At 42.7% G+C, this 18,565-nt stretch overlaps 1 protein-coding gene and 1 long non-coding RNA gene across 3 annotated transcripts in view; one reads left to right on the top strand and one right to left on the bottom strand.

Annotated features, from left to right (window-relative positions):
- ADAMTS20 (ADAM metallopeptidase with thrombospondin type 1 motif 20) overlaps positions 1 to 18,565 on the bottom strand; it is a 1,463,844-nt gene that overhangs the window by 260,667 nt on the left and 1,184,612 nt on the right. The gene's annotated exons all lie outside the window — the stretch shown is intronic.
- The window catches only part of LOC144770742 (uncharacterized), a 62,955-nt gene that overhangs the window by 39,758 nt on the left and 4,632 nt on the right, over positions 1 to 18,565 (top strand). For both annotated transcript variants that reach the window (XR_013598996.1, XR_013598998.1), the window contains exon 2: positions 7,969 to 8,041. This is a non-coding gene — a long non-coding RNA (uncharacterized LOC144770742). The remainder of the gene's footprint in view (positions 1 to 7,968; positions 8,042 to 18,565) is intronic.

The following is an 18,565-nucleotide window of genomic DNA, read 5'->3' as shown; positions in this document are numbered from 1 at the left end:
ATTAAACTTAATAGTGAGTGCCAGCTAGCTCAGAGGTCACTAGAAACTTTCTCGAATTCACAAGAAGGGATTAGTTTCTGACAATCGCATAAACATGACAACTATGTTTCCCAAGAATAAGAAATATATCTCTAGAGTCGCGGAAACAATGGATGAGTATTTCACTCAGTCAATCGTGCATGCTTCGTTTCTACTGAGTTGCAGAGAAATAGAGAGACAGGAGTTATCAATAAAAGGTTTATTGAACAGTCTTCTTTCTCATAAGAGAGAAGTGAACTGCTATAATCGTTAAGCAGACTGCAAAGTATAATGCGTACAGCGAGAAAAGTATTATAAAATAATACTGTAAAAGCATTGTATGGTTTCTAAGCCATATAAAAATACATACATAAATAATAATGACTAAAAATACTCAACTGGTGCTTCTAAAATACGCCTACCCCAATGTACCTAACCTAAGTCTAGTACGCGGGAAGAAGTAAGTATTGTGTAGCATAGGTTTTGGTTTTCTTTGCCAAGAATCTATCCAAGATTTCTCTAGGTTCTAATCAGCTCCATACCTTGGTTTAGAATGAAGGAGGTCTGGTATCTCTGTGGGACTTGATTTCCCAAAACCCCGCAAGGGGAGCTTGGAAACACTGGAGCTGGATTCTCAGCGAGAGAAAGGCAGCCTCTTGATCAGTGCGTCAGCTGGAGGGTCGGCTTCCTTCGGCACTTGCTGTAGCGAGCTGCGTCGGGCAAGTAGATAGTCGAACTGCTCTGAACCACCGTGTCTTACGAGAGCAAGTGAAGGTATATATATACCTTGAAGATGTCTAGCAATGCCATAGTTTGACGTAAAGTCGGGCATAATAACATCAGGAAAGAACCCCTAGGGAATAGTGGTTCTTTGCAAAGTACATGAGTTCTTGGACAAATCAATATTCAAGCAAGGGAAGGTTCCTAACTGCTTAAGCTGATTATCCAAGAAATCGTTGTGACGTTTGGTACGGGTGGAAGTAGCCATGCCTGTATTTGGTCTGCATGGGCTTTAGGGGCTTGATTTCTATGCCTATATTAGGACAATGTGAATTGTACCTATATAAGGGCATGGATCGGGAAAATTCACTCGGAACCTAAAACGCCACACAACAAGCTAGACTTCCCAAAGTCTCAAGGAATTCAAACTACTAATTACTTCACATTTCATAGGGCGTACCTGACCCCAGAACACATAAACAGATACTTCCATACAGAGGATGCAACCTGTCCACGTTTGGCAGAGATTGGACCGGAGCTGAAACACATGCTATGGGACTACCCTACTTTGGTACCTTATTGGGAAAGTTGAAAGTTGAAAGTTGAAAGGTACTTGATAGAGCGCTCTGCGACCAAGCGGCTTCCTGGTGCTAAAGTAGAGGACTGAGGAGAAGGGAATTCTGCCAGGAAGACATCAGCCGGAGTATGCTTGAGAAAACAGGAGGGTCTTAAGGGCCTTACGGAATTGTAAATAGACTGAGATGGATCTAATGGACAAGGGAAGAGGTCACAGCAGTGGTTGCACACACAATTTCTAGGGAGACCCCTGCAGGATGGTGCATTGTCTACTTAAATGGTTTCTACCCACAACCAAGATGAAGGTCACAAGTAGATTCCAAGACCTCACATTCATACTCACAAAATGAGAGATCACAAGGAACTTGAAAGCCCCTAGAGGCCCAAGAATAGTGGGATGAAGAAAAGAACTGGAGAAGTGGGCAGGTTATGAAGGGGAGATACTACTTAGGGAACCTAGGTGAGGAATTCACTCTCCGGAGGCGGCAAGAGTGTTGGAAGGCGTGGTGGATGCTCTTAGACACCCTGATCCAAACACGCAGGACCCCTCTCCAGTGGGCTCGCCAACCCAGAACCCCCAACAGCCTTGAACACAGTGCCTACCAACAGCTGGGTCAGAATCTCTGTTAGGAGTGCAACCCTCTCTGCCCTCGATGCCAGTAACAAATCCAGCAAAATACAACCCTAGCTGACTGACAGCCCACATTATACTGTATCTAACTCCGGGTGAGGGTGGGAGGGGAGGATGGGGGATGACTGTTTTTGGACTAATTGGGAATGTGTAACATGAAGTGGGATGAAGAGAAAATACTCTGCCTATTAGAGCTGTGATAAAATGTGCCCCCTGGCTACTTAGCAGTGGCCCGCAAGGGATGGAGGCCCTTCTTGTGACCCCCAAAGTCCCTTTCCAACAGCCTTTTTATGGTGATGGTGCCTGAGCAAATAACGTCTCCATTCCGGATCACGATTCCGACCGCCACCCCGTTGGGATCAGTAGATTCTGGCAGAGGCAGCGGTCTGTTTCCCGACAGACAGGGGCCTGACCGTCCGCACCTCAATGCAGTGGTCAGCCCGAATGGCTTTCTGTCAGTGGGTCCACCACCAACAGCCTGTCGTGGTGGTCCCACCGGCATCATGATGTGCCCATAGCCTCTAATGGAGCCTTAAGGGAAGGGTAGCCACAGTACCTCTTTGTGTCAAACCTTATTGCTGGAAATCATTTTTTTTTAAAAACTCCATATGATGACGAACTGAGAGGGCACAAAAGCTGAGACCTCATAATTACCTTGGTGAGAGAGTTTATTCCATTTAAAGTTAGAGTTATATCACCTTTAAGTGATATGTAGTTCCCAAGAAATATTGTGAATAAAAGACCATTTACTCTTTGTTCTTCATATAAGACCCAACAAACATCCAAATCAGATATTGTTCAGCATTAGAGAAGGGAATACTACCAGTGATATAATCACTGTATTAATAATTATCAAAACACCAGATTGGAGCACATAATACTACCTTGTGCACATGAATGCCAACAAAACTCTCTATACAGGATCTCACAAAAATACACCTGGAAGTTACACCTGCAAGCAAACGTACTTTGTTTTACCACCTAACTTTTAGGTCTAACTTTTTACTCTTCACAATAAATACCGCTTATCAGAAAAAGATTTGGCAAGACCCTCCCTGTCAAGGCAAAGAACACATTCAACAAGTAAATAGTCTTCACTCAATCGCTAGTACACCTACGCCTTACAGGTAGAAGTGACCCCCTTTCTGTAAGCAGCGACATTTCAGAACCATTTTCACCCATCCCGCATGCTCCGTTGGTTTAACCCAGAGTAATCCCTCACCAGATTCACCTTCATCCTCAGCAGTCCTAATCACGGTTGCCATGAAAACCCGCGAGTGACTGACTCTGAAATTCATGAATGTGAGATAAAAAATGTGCATGCACCCACACATCAGCTAAACACAATATAGCTTCACAGGGCAAGCGGAGGGCGTGATAGCGATGGCAGCTAATTACACACAGCAGCTTTTCTCTTTCCAAATAAAAGCAGGACATACGATCCCAGGGAAGGGGGGGTGGATAATGGGCATACATACATCCCGGTGCCACACAGCAGCAGCAGGAGCAGATAAAAAGAGAGTGGGGGGTCCCACGCCCTTCCATTCCCACTGTGGTCTGTCCCTCTCCTTTCCAGGCTTTGCGCGTAATCTGAATTCCGGGCTTTTTAACACTTTCCGCTGTACCAGCTCTGCAATAAAGGAGCAGAACCCTTCAGCCCGAGTGCGGTGACTCTGGAGGACAGAGGGCCGCCCAAGAAAACAAGAAAGGCTGTAACCTGCTCTATGCATGGCAAGGGCGTGCAGGAGATCTGGTGAGGCCTCTCCGCTCTTTTACCCACGGAGTACAAAAAGGGCATGGCAAGGGGAGCAGGAGATCACACGGGATCCCTGCTCCTCTCTTTTACCCACGGAGAACAGGCAGGATTTGGCAAGAAGGTATACAGGAGATCTTGCAGAGCCCCACCTCTCCCCTTTATGCAGGGAACACAGACAGGACGTGGCAAGGGGTATAGGGGGAGGACCCCGCGCAGACTGTCTCTGGCTGCATTACTTTGCCAAGGAGAAATGACAGAGGAGGACAAGGGTGAGATGGGGGACATCTCAGGGCAACTTGCTCGGCACAGTTCGTGCCACCCCGCCTACGAGAAAACAAGGGGGTGCTTAGGGTACACTGCTTACTCTGAGGCCCCCCTGAGAGAGCTCGGCTACAAGCACCACCCGGTCTCAACCCTCCAACCACGAGGGTAGGCGAGGGATGGCAAAAGCTTGTCCATATCGCCGAGCCTGAATGGGAGCTTACACGAGAGCCTTGCACGGACGCTGCAGCCTGTCACTGTCTCGCATCAGACTCCAGGCCGGCTGCACTGGCGGCAGCACTGTAGGAAATAGTTATCAGTACCAGGGAACCTAGGAATACACCCACTGCACTAGCAAGCCATTGCCAGAAAGGCACCACAACATGATAAGAGGCAGCGGGAATGAGAGCAGCAATTATGTTGTGATATTATTCGGTCCTGCCTTAGTCTTTCACTATTGCATATGAAAGCTTGTTCATTTTGGTTTGTGCAACTAACGCTGAGTGGATTTGTCTGTCCTAATTAGTAGGTTCGTAGGCAGACAGACAGATTGATTTGCTGGAAAGCTACCAGATAGGCAGTAGGTTGAAGAGATAAGTAGAAGGTTGGTAGGTTGACAGGGATGTGTAGCTAGATAGATGGGCAGCTAGACGCGAGCATGTATTGTAGTTAGATTTGGGAGTGTATGTATGGGAATATATCTGGGAACTTTTCCGCAAAATACTGCAACTTGTCAGTCAGGAAGTCATAGGCTTCTAGAATAAGAAAATCGCAAGAAAATCACCTTCCAAATGAGCACATAGCCCGGCACAGGCAGAACGACACGTCTTTCCATTAAGGTTGAAGCACTTTCCAAGATTCCCAGCATTAGAAATAAACAAGCATGGTCCACCGATTTCTTGTCTTTATCAGGCCATGTGTTTAAAACACATGGCCCCATAAAGATAAGAAACCTTTCACGGCAGAAGGAAGGCAGATGAGCCCGTCCAAGTGGGCCGTCTGTAAAAGAGAAAAGTCCATGTCCCTAAAAGTTCTTTTCCAATTGCTTCCCTCCGTTTAGCCTAAATGGTGACGCCGGCCAATGGGAAAGAGGGGCGGAGCTTAAAGCATGTTACTGAAAGCTCTCTAAATCATTAAATCTCACCAGCGAGACTGCACATGTGCGCAGCTCACACCAGCCGAGACCAAAAAACGTTGCTTTATTTAAAAGCAAACACAGACATGGTGGTCTGCTGTCCCTAGCAGGCCACCATCCTGGTGTTAACGCCCATTCCCAATGGGTCACGAATTGAGACCCGCCTCATGAATATTGATGAGGCAGGGCAATTACGACCCACAGGGAATCGGTAATGTGTCTGAGACACATTAGTACATTTAATATTGCGAGTCTCTAATTGCGTGTCAAAAACAATTACAATTAGAGATTCACAAAATGAAATGGTCGCACATGTGGCCCATTGTCGTTGCTTGAATTCTATGTAGGAAGTGCATTCATGATGTGCGTGATGAACAATGAGGCGAGATTATCATGTTATAGGACATAGAACTTAGCAGTGTGATAGATAAATAAGTGTGAGGGATATGCATGCTGTATATGGTCTCTAGTAAGATGGCAGTTTTTTCTATCAGCTCCCTGCATCATCTTGTTCTTAAATCTCACACTCGCCTTTTTACAGAAGGATTTCATGGTACATAGAGCCACGTAACAATAGAAATGTGCTGGTGGAAGCTCTATGCTTTGCATTTGTAAACAATAGATTAACAGAGTCTCAAGCTATTTGGGGAACTTTGGTATAAGGAAGGATAACCGCTGATTTTCAGAAGCAAAGAAAAATACCCACTGGAATTCAGAAAAGAAACACTGGAAACAGGAAACCTTACCTATAATCAAAGAGAATAGTCTAGTATTTCACGTATCGTTTTCAATTAACCTTTCTGAGTTAGAAATTAAATGTACCACAACCCACGCCAATTTTAGTGGTGCTTTCTCCCAAATTCCTATCCTGAATATACATTTACTTTTGTCCTCAGGGTAAAAAGGTTTAGACTGTGAACAGTGTTGGAATAGCCATAGAAAGGTTTATGAATACTCACAAAGCTATGACCTTGCATGATTGACATGTCATGCTGCCAGGAATGCCCACTCTCCATCCTTGGGAGCATATTTATGCACATGGAGAAATATGTGTGCAAATATGCATGTGTAAATGTTTATGAAATTAATTGGGGATTTAAACTCATAAAGCTGGTCATTTTTGCAGCTAAGTTCAACTAGGATGCTAAAATGACTTTGAGTACTGATCCCTAAAGTATACAGTTCTCAGTCTGTACCCATGGGCTAGTCTTTACCTATTCATGTTCATTTAGATTTCTGATGTTATTTTTCTTATCCTGCTTTACTGCTTCCTAATGCTTTATTTATGCACTATTTTCATGGATGAGAAAAGTTCTTGCGTGATAACAGGAATATCTTCTCTGTTTGTCAACCAACGCATTTGTAACCCATTCAAGCACACTTCTAATCTATATTTATATTCTCTTTTATAGTTGTGCTGACTGGCATAGGTGCTTTCATAAACTATTAAATGTTTATTGGAATAATATAGCATTATGGCCTGCTGATGAGGATTATAACAGCTTTTAAAGGCCCTGAACACTGGTTGTAGGCCAGAGCTGCAAACGAAGACCTAAAGAGGGGGAAAACAACTTTAACAACCGGTATAGCATGAGGAAGGAGGACTGTAGTGCTATTAGAACATTCCATCACTGAGCGTGAAATGTTCTCAATTAAAAAGGAAAAATCTGAAAAACAATCATTGGATGGTTGCAACTATTTGCCTTGAGCCACTCCATTGTCTTCAGTTCCCAACAATTCAATATGCTAACAGGGGTAGGGGTAGTCTCTTATCAGAATAACAATTTGAACTCATTGTTCACACATAATGCTTCTATTGTGCGTTGTGCTTTCCCAAGAGATGCACAATATGTAAATCTAAACTCTAAACCTTAGCAAGAATTGCATGGCAAGGTTTATTTCTCTGTCTGGGCTGGGCAAAGCAGAGGGAATTTGATGCTCTATCATAAATCTCACCAAATGGAAGTTTAGTTGCAGAAGCATGATGTAGAGGGGAGAAGGGCTTTCACATGAAATTTGGTGAATAATTGTATACTTTCCATACTGAATGCTTGTCTCTCAGGGAAGGTTTCCCTACCATCGATGACAATATAAAGATTACATTAATAAAATGCTTTAATAGAATCATAGGCAACTGTTAAACATTGTTTTATGTATTGCTAGATACACCTCCGACAAAAGTGTCAGGAATTTTAGAAGAATGTATTTAAAATAATGTAATAAATGTACTTTCATTAGTTTATAATACAAGTACCAATCTAGAGTGGTCTCATACACATGAATAAGGAATCTAAACATTTTACTAATAATTTTTGTTATACTGTAATGCATTTTGTCATTTCAATTACACAACATGACTCTTAGACTCAGAAATCCCAAGATATATTGAAACATTTGATCAATGCTAAAGCTGAACAACTTAACTTTATAAACAATGAAGCTTGCTATGTCTTACTAAAGGGTGTATACAATGCTACTGTGGTCAGCATAGAGCTGGCAAAATGTCGGCTAATTACTTTAATGTTAGACATAAGTGAAGCAGTACATAACCAGCATTGGCAATGAAGAAAGTGATAGTGATAGTGTTGGTCTATCTGATGACAAAATCTTTACCGGATTTGAAATATTTTACAAAGTCTATGATCAAACCTTGAGTGAAAGAGGAAGTAGATGTTTTCATCGCAGAATTTCCTACTTGGGCCACCTAATTTTTCATTTCTCAATACACTTTCAATTTTTGACAAATTATAGAAGGAAATAAAATGTCTTAAAATAGTACAGTATCTTGTAATGATGATTTATCTTTCAATTGTTTTATCACATTTCTAAATTTGTCTTAAATTGTCTCAATTGTTTTCTGTTTAATCTAAGGCAATATGCAAGTGGTAACATTCAGAATCTCGGTGTATCTTAATTGCTAAAGAGGAAAGGGACCACTTGTTTTGTAAGTATATTTGATATATGTATGTTTTAAGTAGTGATTGTACATTTCTATGCAAATCTCTCTTCTAGATTATAATTTTTAATTCCCTACATTGTTAAAAATAATTATCCTTTATTAAGGTGGCCTCTTGGTATACAGCAGAATGCTAGCAATTATTATTTCTATCGCTTCTAATCACAATTATAAGTAGCTGCAACTTAGATTACATTGAAGTTATGGGTTCTCTTGACATATGCTTAAAGGAAAGTTACTTACCTTCAGTAACACCTTATCTCATAGAGACATGATGTAGCCGCAGATTTCTTACCTTTGAACTTCCAGGTGTCAGGCTGGATCTGGAAGATTTTTGATAGCAATACCCCCTGCTTGCCAATAGGTGGCATTGGTTGACTCCACGTGACGTTGTACGCGTCAAGTTAGTTGTCATGGTGATCTCAGTTTTGTCTATACAGGCGCTACCTCAGAGCGCTGACGTCAGTACATTGGACGAATTTCCACGTCAGAAGCACGGAGCCATGAAGTCAATCAATCAATCAATATTCTTATAAAGCGCCCTACTTACCCATGAGGGTCTCAAGGCGCTGAGGGAAGGAGGGGGGGGGCTGCTACTGTTCGAAGAGCCAGGTCTTGAGGAGTCTTCTGAAGGTGAGGATGTCTTTTGACTGCCGTAGGTGGATGGGGAGGGTGTTCCAGGTCTTGGCAGCTAGGAAGGAGAATGATCTGCCGCTGGAGGTCGCACGTTGGATGCGGGGGACTGCAGCGAGGGCGAGGTTGGTGGAGCGGAGCTGGCGGGTAGGGGTGTAGAAGCTGAGTCGGTCGTTGAGGTATGCTGGTCCAGAGTTGTGGAGGGCCTTGTGTGCGTGGGTGAGGATCTTGAACGTGATCCTCTTCTCGATGTGGAGCCAGTGAAGATCTTGCAGGTGGGGGTGATGTGGTTGCGGCGAGGGATGTCGAGGATCAGTCGGGCGGAGGCGTTTTGAATGCGTTGCAGTCGTTGCAGGTGTTTGGCTGGGATGCTTGCGTAGAGTGCATTGCCGTATTCCAGCTGCTGCTAATGAGGGCCTGGGTCACAGTTCTTCTTGTTCCGGTGGGGATCCACTTGTACATCCTGCGGAGCATGCAAAGGGTGATGTAGCAGGAGGAGGAGACGGCGTTGGCCTGTTTTGACATGGTGAGGGAGGAGTCGTGGATGATTCCCAGGTTGCGTGCGTGGTTGGTGGGAGTAGGTGCTGTTCCTAGCGTGGACGGCCACCAGGAGTTGTCCCAGGCTGAGGGAGTGGACCCGAGGATGAGGACCTTCGTCTTGTCCGAATTCAGCTGTAGTCGGCTGTTCCTCATCCATTCGGCGACGGCTTTCAATCCTTCGTGGAGGTTGGTTTTGGCGGTGTTCGGGTCCTTGGTGAGGGAGAGGTAACTGACCATGGTATGTTAAAAAAAAAAACTAGGGTCCTGAAGGGGAACAGCCCTGACACAAAAAACTGATCCACAGTGCAGGGAGGATGGGAGGGTCAATAAGGAATCTGCTACTAGATCATGTCTAACATAATATTTTACAGAAGGTAAGTAACTTGTCAATCTGATAGAAACATCTAGCTGCAGAATCCTTACCTTAGAGCAGATACCCAAGCAATATCATCCCGAAGGAGGGACTGCAGAAATGTATTAGACCTCTCAGCTATCGATTCACCATACCTGTATAACGAGAGGTTGGCAATACGGGAGGCACCAAGGTCTCACATCTAAGGGACAAGATGTGTCAAAAAGCAGAGGGAGACAGTACCCGTGCCCAGTTCACACACATCAAGGGCAACATGGGGCAAAACGTTTCCATTAGTCATAGCAAAGCGCAGTTATAGGAAATGCCATTGTTTCTTCGTAGCTTATATGTTGCAGGAACTGGAGTCCTGTGAATGTACATACTCGTCATCACCCCCAGTAGCACGTTGTGCTTTTTTAAGAAATGTAAACAAATGCTTTGCTGGACAGATATGTCTTTGAAGTGAGAGGGGCTAAAGATAAAGCGTCATGATGCTAAGTTTCAGAGTTGCATTAAGTGTCTTAAGTAGGGGTGGCGAGGTGAGAATCTAATTCCGTGTTTAAAATCACAGCCCTCTTCCCCCTTCACGTACTCTATTGGGGCGAGGATTAAGGTGCAAAGGAATGAGTCAACACCAGGGTCCATCAGTACTTAGTGGCTCATTCCTTTATTGCTGAATGCAAAGGGAAAGTGCTTGTTATCTTACACTAAGTCCGCCACAACTCTTCTTTAAGTTAAAGGCGGGGATTTCTTTGAGCTCTTTTTCAAGAATCTTGCAGGTTCATGGCACACTGTCATGCTTTTTCTGTCTCTGCGGGTCCCCGCGAGCCGTGAGAGACAGGTAAGTTGAGGCACTTGTGAATTCTTTCAATGTCTTAGATTTGCCCTTCTTGTCTGTGCCTTCTTGATGTGGTTCTCCTCTTGTTCTCCTCATGCTGGTTTCTGCACTTGGAGTTGCGGTACTGTTTTTCTACATTAGTGTATATTGGGGTTTGTGTATATGCTGTCTTTTGAGCAAGGATCAGGCCAGATAACTAGAGGGGGTCTTCATAATATTTGGTGTCAACACTAGGATTTTAGCATTGGGTGTTTAAGGTACTGCTTGCTATCAGCATTTGCAAGATATGCGTACCATTAGCAGTGGGCAGGGGAGCACATAGCGCAATGATACGAAATGATGGTCTCTAGGCACTTGCTGCAAGAAAATATGGGGGCCTATGCTGACTAGAATGTCTCTCTTCCTATCATATTTCATTACAGCGGGGGAGGGTAGTGTCATAGCATCTATTAAACATATGTTTCACATATAGACCTTGAACTGAGCCCTCTACAGGTACCTTACAATGTCATGTTTTCTCATCGCTATTCCATTTTTCTTTTAGGAACCTACTGGTTCTGTTTCATTTCATTTGCAACCATTTTTGGGGGTCTCCTGAGCTTCATTATCATACTCTCCTTCCGGCAGACTAAACTGACAGTTAGAGACCCTTACTTCTGTGCTGAGGTGCAATGTGCAAGTGAAAAATGTACATAAACTGAGTCGGACGAAGCATCCAAACCAATAGGTTTGACACGGAGAGGTGAGGTTGTCTCAGCTCAGACCAGATGTGTACTTCATTATGTATGGGCATGTAAAAAAGAGGACGTGGAGGAAAAGCCCAAACCTGTGACCACAATAAAAAACTGTTTAACCTCTAAGAGACTCGCATACATTTTAAAACCACAACCCCATCTACCATTCACTCTTAATTTCCTATGTGGAAGGCAGCTTATATTGGCAAATAAAATAGCCTTGTGCGTGTAATATCTATGCATATGCCAGTTAAAAGTGTGAGGACTGGTGGGGCTGTCCCAGTCATACATCCTTCTAGGGTCATTTAATGAGAACCATGGTGTTGGGTAAAGCTTGCTTCTGCATTACAAACGTCTGCTTTGCAGCAATGTAATTAACAGATGTCTCTATGCGAAGGTCGGTTTGAGATGAGGAGCAGTGTCAGCCATTTCCTAATTAAACCTGTGCCCTTCACATCACATGCAGAACAATCTACCTTCAGGTGTAAGTTGACAGGTTGTGCCAGTATACAGTCCGTTGAGGTATTCCTGTAAGAGCAACAGTCTACACACATATTTTGCAAACATATATGTAGGCGATCGAATAAACACCAGCGTAGCTGCTTTGTCGAAATGGCCCCTTGAAACTTAGCTGCTCTCTGCACGTTTTCCTGTTTCAATCCTGGCTACCCACCTACGCACCATGTGTGATATTTGGCAATAACTTATTATCGTTAGGCCTCTCTGTTCTCCCAAAATATAAATGTGCCTAGAAACCCCTGTACACTATTATCAAATTCAACATTTATTGTTGATGAAACGCTCCTTAGGATATATATGTGATGAATTATTCCCACTCCTCCAATCTGCACCTATTTTTTCTACAGACAGACATCCAATACACTCCCAACCAAATCATATAAATAAAAAAACATTATCATTTACAAAGCCAATAGCTCCAACCCCCCAAAATGCTAGACCAATTGCATTGTAAGTGCTTGTTTTTACAGTTGCTGTGTATAATTGAATATCAGTATTCAATTTTAGAGTTATTTTGCTAGCTATATCTATGGAAAGTGACAACATAAGGCAATACAAGTTACATAATTTAACCCATTGGAGTAATTTTTTTATTTTTTTATTTTATCATTAAGAATATTCTGGTACAAAATTGCTCTAAACTATTCAAACTTTACATATTTCCATACAATAACACCATAAATAGCTACTATATATAATGCCTCATAAATCCATATATAATACACATTCACAAAAATGATAAAACCATTCTGTAGTGCAATAATTATACCTATATACATACCGTGACTAATGTCTCCCCAAGATATATATACGACAGGATACACATTATTATACAGTACTAATTACGCCAGTTTTTTTTATCCGCCTATTATAAATTATATTCTTGAATCCCTCCAATTTTTAAATGGAGCCCAGATACTGAGCCCCATCTCCCGTACTTTTCTACCTTTAGACTCATACAGGGAGGATTCAATGTTATGTATCCCTAGAAGTGGAAAGATGGTGCAGTCGTATCCTTCCAACCTGCTGAAATAAGGATACACAAAACTGAAACGGAGATAAACACAAAGGCTTCCGTCTCTTTCTGTAGCCCTAGCTTACAATCACGTCCTAAAATCATTAGAGTAGGGGATAGATTAATCTTCAAATCTAGCAGCCCCTCCCAGAATGTCTCAATTTCCCTAATATTTAGATTTAATTTTTCACAATGGTGGAACAGATGTAATAGATTGGCCGGCCCTTTCATACACCTAGGCAAAAGTTATCTTCCCTTTTCCCCCACTCAAATAATTTAGCAGGTGTATAGTATAGGTTAAATAGTGTCTTGAAGTGTTGTGCTCTTAAATTCGAGAAGCGAAATACTTTCTTATCCAGTTGCAAAGGTTTATCCAGATCCATGTCTGGATCCCCCAATTTCGAGGCCCAAGACACCTCACATTTCTCAATGTCATCTTGGATCCCATTCCTTAAAATCCTATAAATCTCTCAAATCCTCCTACCACCATTTAGCAGATAATCCAATAGATTACTTCTGTTTCCAACAGATATCCGAGGTTCATTCTTTTAACGTTTGAGAAACCTGAGCATATTTAAATCCTTGGTTATTGGATATGCCATATTTCTGTTGCACCATCTCAAAGCTAAGCACAGCATTCCCTTTCATGATATCTCCTACTATTCTAATTCCCTGCTGCTCCCAAAATCTCCAACTTCCATCACTACTAAGGTGCGGAAAGATCCCAGATTGCCACAGTGGCATATACCAATTGATTTTTGGGATTATCAGTGATTTTTGTACAAGTTTCCAAACCTCCCATGCACTACATATGACCTTATATCGCATTTTCTTAAAATATCGTCGATCTACTTTCCTTAATATTAACCCCACAGCCTCCCCCCCAACAATAATTCATATATAGACTGGAGTTTTTGGTTCCCCCCGGGCATATCAGCCACCTTAGTGGCTGGATCGAATAATATTGCCATCTGGGTTAGCAGACATGCCCACTGATAAAACCTATTATTAGGAATTCCGAGCCCACCTTGTTCCTGTGGGAGAGACATAAACTTGAGAGAACGCCTCGTCTTACCATATTGCCATAAAAAATTCATAAAGGTTGTTTCCATTGATTTTATCAGACCTTCCTCAATTAAAAATGGAATAGCGCGAAACAGATAAAGAATTTTCGGGAACATCGTCATTTTTAAAACATTGGACCTTCCTGTTAGGGACAAGTGCATTGCGTCAATTCTTTTGAGATCTACGGTAATTGATTTTATCAATGAAATAAAGTTGTCCTAATGATTAAATCAGTTGCTGTATTGATCGTAATTCCCAAATACACTGCCGATTCCACATATCTAGTGTCGGTTTTAATGATGTTATTAGTGCAGAATATCTGGGTTTTTCCCTCATTCAAACAATACCCTGAATGGCAACCAAATTTTCTTGTAATCTCAAGAAGTGTTCGCATAGCCATGTCAGGTTCCGGGGTGATCACTGCCAGATCGTAAGCATAAGCCAATAGTTTTGTACCAAACCCATTGATAATTACCGGCTTGATATCCCTACAATCCAATATCTGCCGAACCAACGGATCAATATATAGCGCAAACAATATGGGTGAACAGGGACACCACTGACGCGACCCTCTTGTAATATAAATTTTTTCTTAGCTTTCACCCATTAGCTGAACTCTAGCTATTGGGTCCCCATACATGGCCTTGAGGGCTTTCAAGAGTTTTGGTCCAAAGCCCCTCCGGTCCAATAACCCCCATAAATACTTCCCCCTCGCGCGATCAAATGCTTTTTCCGCGTCGAGGAGGATCATGGCCATCCACCCCCGCAGCAGCATGGGCATCAAAAAGTGTTATAGCGTGTCTTATATGGTCAATTGTCCCACGACCTGGGATGAATACAAGCTGCCAGGGGGAGACCAGACCACCAATGACCCTCCCCAACTTCTTAGCAAGAATCTTAGCATAAATCTTGGTGTCCGCATTTATGAGGGATATTGGCCTATATGACCCAGGATTTTGATTAGGTTTCCCTTTCACCTAGTTGCCCAAAGAGTCTAAATACTCCTGTGCTTTTATTTCAGATGTAAAGTACTGGGTCTGCCCTTCATTAAAAACCTTGAGTTGTGCTGGTTTGATAAGGTAGACTTGGATATTCTTTTCTTGAAAGGGTTTGATTAATTCCCTCAATCTCCAACGTCGTTCCAATATTGCATGGCAATAATCAGGTCGAACAAAGAAAGTAACCCCCCCACCTGACCTCTTTGCTTTTGGCCTCGCTTTCCCCGATATCGCCTGACGCACAATAAAATTCCCCAAAAATACCAGTATTGCCCTTGGTTTATCCGCTCCTCTTTATCCTACTCATATTTTAAAAGGGGTGCGATGCGCCCTCTGGATTTCAACTGGCCAGTTCCAATCCTGGAGCTCTGGAAAGGCAGACTAAAACAAATTGATAACATAAGCCCTTACATCTGACCCCTCCACCCCCTCTGGTAACCCCAAGACCCTAAGGTAGTGGTTCCCAAACTTTTTTAACCCGTGGCTGCCTTGACCTAATTGGCAGTTGGCCGTGGCTCCCCACCATTTTTTTTACCGGTGGGCGGGTGGGGGGATGTAAGCAAGACCTCGGGAATACTTCCTGTTGGCTTCCTTAAATTAATTGGGATGCAACGAAGGTATTAGGGATAAAAAGCATAGCAGCTGCTAGCTAGCTATTCAGAAACTACCAGCAGACCATTAGTCATTCTCAAAGGTGTTGTAAGCACATCAACTAGTACCCACATAGCATCACATCACAAATTTTGGTACACTGAACAGATTATTTTTCACCTTTTCTTTAAATTAAATGTGACGAGTAGCATATTGGCACGACCTGGGGTACACATCTACATCACTTTTTTCATTTCGAAAGTAAACACAAAAAATATGTTTTATAGATGCACATTAGGGAGGGTGAGATACAGGATGTACTCAATAATTGCGGTGGTTCACGTATTTGTTGGGTTGACTTGACATGGTGGCCCACCCAGAGCCCACTCTCCCACCTCATGCCATTGGCATTTCACCTTTTACTATGGAGTTTGTGTACTGGAATGAAGGAGGGATTATTTTAATTCTCCACAGCACACAGATTAATAATCTGTACTTCATGCATGCATTTTGTGGTCAAAGCAATCCTTTTTGTTTTTCTATCCTCAATGCAGCAAGTTTCTTTTTTTATGTTTTATTCAAGATTTGAATTTTACCTGCTGGACCATGCCAAAGACTGATAAATATTGGCAGAGCCCACTGGTCTAATCATTTTCAAACTTTTACACATGAAAGGCGAGTCTGGCTGCTAGTTGTAACAAATAAATGCAATAGCCAAGGCGCATCGGTGGATGCTACAGATGTGGGGGTATGATCACTGACTCATTGTCAGTGAAATTCCTCTCCCTCCCAGCTCCACCATTAAGTGAGGCCTTTCCCCACCCACGCCCCTGCACTCTTGAGTGTTGGTGTTGGAGGCCCTGCTCCACCTGCAGGTTTCACCTGCGCCTCATCCCTGGTGGTCCAGTGGACCTCTGTCTCCCTTTTCTTGCTCCGCTTTTCTCTCCTTTTTCACTCATTTTTTCCTCACTTCTATCTCCCTCCTTCACTCTCCTTCTGGGTCTTTCCTCCACTTCTGTCATTTCCCCCTCATTTCAAGTTCCCCCTTTCACTCTCCTGTGTCCTCTGTGTCTTTCCTCCACTCTTTCTTGCACTTTTTTTGTTGTTTCCCCCTCTTTTCAAGCTCCACCTTCACTCTCCTTCTGTCTTCCCTCCGTTTTATACCCTCATCTCAATCTCCCCTTTCACTCTCCTGTGTCCTCTGTGTCTTTCCTCCACTCTCTCTTGCACTTTTTCCGTCGTTTCCCCCTCATTGACCTTCATTGACCTAAAAAGTGGCAGGGGATTGAGTCAGCACTTTGACCTAATACATTGGTGCATCCTTGAGCCAGTCACATTATTGCTTTATAAAATGCTTTCACACCTTCCGTAATAATTCTTTTTGGACCCATTTTGTTTGTTGCACCATTCATATATCACAATGCTAATTATCTTATAACATAATCTTTACAGCCTGATTCAGAATTGGTTGAGCAATAACTATCATCTGTTTTTTTTATGGAAGTACAAAATGAATGAAAATCCATGTGTATATTTTCCTTCTATGTACTCTTCCTTTGCTGAAGGAAATTCCACTTGTGAATTGTTCTACTGAATTAGGAATACCTTCACATGCTGGAGGATATTCCTTTACCAGCCAATTCTAAGCAAGGCCCGAAGACAGAAACACCAGACCCTTTGTAGGATATCAACAATCTTGCTCATAAATACAGACTGCCATGCAGTCTAATACCAGTCCCCTGTTTAATGTGTGATTACATGCTTACAAGGCCATATCTTTTACATATAAGCTATCCATTCGAAGTTTGATTCAAGAGTAATAACAATAAGACAATTGCTCTATGTACTCAATGTTGTCCTGCAAAACAAAACAAAAAGAAAAACGGAAAAAAATATCCTTGCTTTTCTTTGGAGGACAATTCCATATCAATATTAGTTTGTAAACAGATTGAAATGAAGCAATGCATCTGTTTAGTAACTTTTCACTTACTGGGCCAAGGGCATGATCAAAAATCTACACCTCTACTTTTTTATTATGAGATCTTTAAACTCAAATATATGTTTCGGCATGCCCTCTTTAAACGTTGTATTATTGTCGAACTTGTGGCAAGTGCTAGCTAGTTATAAACAACTGACTTGGCTGTTGCCAAAATGTATTACAATAACAAAATGCCTGTCAATCAGCACCTACATAATGCTAACATTTTAAATCATTCGTGAGGCAGCTCGGCTTAATGTTGCCTAAAATTAAATAGCGTGGGATGTGACAGCGGTTTCATAACAATGCCATATTCCTTTCAGTGTTTCCCGAGGCTGCATTTTATATTTCGCCTCGTAGCACAGTCGCCTGAAATTTCTGCAAGTCAGATGGTATGATTTCTTGGTTTTAATTTCACCGTTATAGGTTATTTGCCATCCGGATTATTTTCGCATAGCTCTGCTTGATGCCTGTTATTCTTCAGATCATTAAACTATATCCATGTATAAAGACCTGATAATCATTTTACATATTTTAGCCACCCTCTGCTAGCAAAAACATGTTCCCCGGTTAGACTCTGAAGTCATAAATCTTTGCAGTGTCTAGCCTACTAACCTCTCCAAGGTAGTTAAAGACCGTGCCTGGCGTGAGGGCCAGCTTGCCAGATTCTAAAACGACAAGCGCATTATAAGCACCACCAGCCCGGCCAAAATAAGCTGATTTCAATTTAATAAGTTGCAATACGTTCTTCCTGCATTCAGGCACTGGTAGGGCCTCAAAAAGACGCATAACATTTTCTGCCTACACACTGCCAGACGCTATCTTTCCCACATCGTGCGTGGCGACCCTGGCTACTGATAACGGCGCACCAGGGCGCCGCCACGGCGCACAGTTTGGGAACCACTGCCCTAAGGTTATTTCTTCTCTGCCTGTTTTCCAAGTCCTCCAGCTTCCACTGGATATCCTTGACCTGGGTACTCTGAGTCTCTGCTTGGGTGGTGGCTGCAGCAGCTTCAGGCTCAGTTGCTACTGTCCTCTCCTCAAGATTTGATACTCAATCTCCTACATTCACACAGGCCTTAGATAATTTCCTTACCACCCCTTGCATCTTTCTCATAACAGCCTGAGATTTGTGGCTATCTTGACGTGTTTCTTCTCTATGTGAGAGAATAGCCTGATGAATCACTTCTAGCAAGGGCGGATGGGTTGTGGTACTCTCAACATTGGAAGTCCCCAGAAGTGGGGTGGT

This window comes from Lissotriton helveticus, chromosome 1_1 (assembly GCF_964261635.1).
Source record: "Lissotriton helveticus chromosome 1_1, aLisHel1.1, whole genome shotgun sequence".
In the NCBI taxonomy this organism is placed as follows: Eukaryota; Metazoa; Chordata; class Amphibia; order Caudata; family Salamandridae; genus Lissotriton; species Lissotriton helveticus.
This window is presented reverse-complemented; position numbering and strand designations above follow the sequence as displayed.